This window comes from Monomorium pharaonis, chromosome 8 (assembly GCF_013373865.1).
Source record: "Monomorium pharaonis isolate MP-MQ-018 chromosome 8, ASM1337386v2, whole genome shotgun sequence".
In the NCBI taxonomy this organism is placed as follows: Eukaryota; Metazoa; Arthropoda; class Insecta; order Hymenoptera; family Formicidae; genus Monomorium; species Monomorium pharaonis.
Window position 1 is genome coordinate 4,793,592 of NC_050474.1, and position 4,433 is coordinate 4,798,024.

The window sequence follows — 4,433 nt, forward strand, 5'->3', positions numbered from 1 at the left end:
GTGTCGTCAGGACACTGTCGTGACAGTCGTGGTACGCATTGATAAATGTAGCGCGGGGTTCTTGCATTTAGTGCATAGTCGGATTACAGTATCTCGATCGGAATGATAAATTCACCTGATGATAATAGCGCTCGTAGATCACGTTAATTTAATATTCAACCAGTCAAATGCCAAGAACGGCCAATACCATTTTATATTTGATCCCTTTCCGTTTCACTTCTCTACTTTGGACGTTGTTCGCCAATCACTTTGTGTCCCGTTAAAGTTTAGACTGTATTGGCCGACGAGGAACTCTTTGTCACGGTATTTTTCTTAAATTCTTGAGAAAAAGTTTTCCCCCGGAACAATAATAAATGCGCCTCTTTTTTTATCTCTCCTCTCGTTTCTCTTTCTTTCTTCGTTACAAATAGATTCGAATTTGCGAGCCAGTTTACTAGAAGCATTCCAGCCATTACGGTATCTATCCCTCCCCATTTGCCTGCGAACTTTTCTCCCTTCGGGTGCATCTTTCAGGTAGAGCCGAGCACGTTTACTCGTGTATGCAGACCGTCGATTTGCCGACTCGCGAATGCCGATCGCTTACGTTTAGACCGACGTATTTGAGTTCGTTACCCTTGCGTTAACATTTATGTTATCGTTCGCCATGAAAAATGAAAGGCAGGAATCGATGTCATCGCAAACTACGGTCATTTTAACAGACTATCGACGAGATAGCGATATACACAGTACTTGTTCGTACGATGCGTCAGTATTTCGCTTCTTTCACGTAGAACGCATAGTTCCATTTTGCACCCCCCCCCCTTTTTTTACTTTTCCTTCTTTGTTCGTCCCTCTGAGTTCGTTTTAAAATTACAATGCAGCAGTAACGATTCAGGATACCTCGACTAAATAAGGCCCACTTATTTAATTTTATCTTTTAAAAACTTTTTTTAAGTAGAATTTTTCAAATTCTATTAAAAAAATTCTATTAGAGTGTTTAAAAATTCAATAAAAATTAAGCAGAGAGTTTTAAGAGATAAAACAAAGCGGGCCGTATTCAGCGGGGGTGCCTTGCAAATTACGTAGCATTAACTTTCTAACATGCCTTTAACAGATAGCAATTGTTGCTGACTTTGCGCAATGGAGGAAATTTATAATCGCGAAACTGACGATGCCTCTGTAACCAACGATTACTGATCGTATGCAATCGAAACGGCATAGTTACAGCCGATACAAAGGTTTGCGGTTTCCGGCGGCACTGTTAGCCACGCCATCCGTTATATTACAATTGCTTGGGGCCCGTTAAAACTGGACACCAGCGTGAAACGCTAGACCGTGATTGATTTTAAGTGACGAACGTTGTCGTTATACGACGTTGTCAAACGTACAACGTTTCGCGTCGCTCGTACTGTTTGTCGTGCGCGCACCGACCGGAAATTTAATCAGCGGTAAATGGCTAATGCGTATACTCGCTGTCTCTAAACTCTTACGGTACGTTCTTCCTCCCCTTGACTCCTATTTCACTGTGTTATTTCTCTCCGTTACGCTGCTTTTCGTTAAGTCTCGGTCAAACTGAATTACATCGGGAATCAATTGTACAATTCATGTGTACATTTATGGATCTTGCTTAAATGTAATGTCATTCTGAAAAACAGCATAACAAATTTTATACCAAAAAAATACTGTACTTATTAAATAGTATTTTTCTCAAAAAATTTCTTACGTATTATTTATATATACATATTTTTCATAAACTAATTATAAGTGTTTTTGTACGAAAGTATATTAATCAATCTTTTTTTTATTTCTTGTTCTCTATATCACATTAATCTGTTTCTTAATAGAGTTGCGTCAACAATTACTTTGAATTACTTTAATCAAAACTTTTAATCAAAAACTTTAAACTATATTTCTATGTTTCTCCCCGAGCTTTCTCATTACTTTTTTTTTCATAACAGAAAAATTTATCGGAGAGCTTCGAAGTGCTTTTAGAAATACATCCTTTTCTCTCTTCTCGGCCGTTCCTCTCCATTCTCCCGTTATTGGCAGAACAGTTATTCGCGACGCGACGAGATAAGCTTCGGTGAAATTGAATTAAATCAAAGCTTGACCGCGGCGGGCATTAATCAGCGTCAATTACGGTGCGTAAACGGAGCGCGTGCCTGGTCTACTCGCACCGTCTTATTTCTTCTCGCCCGCGGGTCCGCCGCTCTCTTCATGGCTCGACGCCATGGATCGTCCACCCCCACGGCGCGTATGTTCACGGCAGCGTGTTATTACGATAGCAAGCCAACACGAACCCACGGCGGAGTCGCGCAGCGCGACACGCGGCTCGTTTAATATCGATAACAACCCTACCGTGCGGGCACCCCGCGTTTTTCTCTCCCTCCCTCGCTTTTTCACCACCCCTTTTTCGTTTCCTCTTTCGTCGCGTGTCACCGCGTTATTCCGCTTCTTCTTTGCTTGCTGATTACTATCAATGCCGCGGTGCTTGGCTGTAAGAACTCTTCGCGCTTTCACGCTGGACTTGCAACTTTTACTCGTTCGTGTTTAATAATTAAAAAAAATGTTTCGTCTGTCTGACATTTCTTCCAACTTTTTATTTAAATGTAAGGTAATGTATACGATGGCAGAAATCGTAATAGTTTTATAAATTTGAAACGTGTCTTACACATTAAATCACGCTGCTCTCTTTGAATTGATAGATAATTCTCAATCCGTTTTCTTCTCCGAGATAAAAATACGAGGCAAAACAAAGTAGCAACGGCGAGCTAAAATTGCGACAAGCTCTTTAAGCGCGTCGTATTTAAATCCTGTCCTACAAGACTCTTTCGTGCATTGCACCGTCGTGCATACGGTATCCTTGCAAGATGGCAGGGACGATGGCGGCAGCAGTATTTCATACTTAATCTCTTAACTCTTAAACGTCTCCGCGATAAATTTCATGTGATTAGCATAATGCGTTAGCATATACGTGTGCGTAGCGTGTGCAATTAAGTGAGTGTGCCATACTTCGCTTTTCGCGCGTTTTATCTCTCTCTTGAGGGGCGCCGAGATACGTGAATGTGCTGCATGATACTCTTTGCACCAAAGGCGTGTCGTCGTTGGCCCCTTGATCCCCCTTGATCGATGAGCTTCGTCCGTTCGTCCCCTTTGTGGTACTTTTCGTTCATTCGGCGACATTGCCGTTTGATAGCCTGCCTCGGAGTCTGCAGAAGCGAGATCGTAGCACAAATGCAATTCAAAGTTTTCGACGACGGTAAACAGTTTCCTCGTTGTGTTGATACGTCGACGAGTCAATCGCCCTTTGTAACAACATAAAGCGAAATAGCCTTTCTGCATCTTCGTATAAAAAAAAAAATCTCGTATGCGTTCTACTTTGGATGCATATCCCTGCAGCTGATATTTTGTGCGTTATGAAAATATAAATCCCCGACCTCGTTTAATGTACGGAATATTTGTGTTACAAATCGATATAAGAATAGGTCTAAATTATTCATTTCATTATTTAAAATAGGTCTTTATTTTTCATATTATTCAATATTTCAGAGGATTCATGTATTATTTTACAAGAACCTTTTTTTTCTCTTTTAATTTTTCATTTTTTAAATAATTTAATTTAATATTTATAAATATCTATTGTGCCGTAATGAATTTTACTTTAATTTAATTGAATCTTTTATGAGTAAAAGAAAAACAATTCTATCACTGCTTGAATTTCTATTTTAATGATTTAACAATAATACTTTGATTTATAATTCTCTATTCTTTGAAATTTTAAGTATATCTTTTTTTATGTATACATGTATGTTATGTAAAGACTGAAGCTGAAATTAACAAAAGAAATTATGAAAGTCTAAATGAAGTCCCAGCTGTTCTTATTACAAATGAATGATTGTAATTACGTTGGTTAGCACAAATGTCACGCAATTATACGACTGTCATAAACACAAAGTTGGTTTCCGATTCGTATTATTTCAAGATTTCACGCTATACTCAGCGGTTTTTAAAATTTCACGTTTCTGCAACGCGAATCACCGGGGTTATGTAACTCCAGATCAAAGAGGACTCAGGTATAAACTACTTTGAGCGAAGATTTACACGAACAATACGGGCTATTCAAAACGGTAGAACGATTTCTCTGTCTCATTAGAAACTTTGTTAGAGGGGAAGTTCATTAACGCGCCGAAATATGTAGCAGCGCATGACTACGAAACATTTTCTAATTAATCCGTCAACTGCATTTCTACGGGCTGAGCGTGAAATGTTTTGGTGCGTCAAAATAGTCGTCTCTTAAAACGTTTTTGAACCAGAACCGAAATGGGAAACTCGGAGAGGGAACATGTTAATATTTTACCCGCTGATGTTCGTTTGAATATTTTATTGGGCTGTCCCGTGGATGTGTTTGTAAACGTTTCATCGTATGACTGCAGGCTTAAATTTATACTATTTTA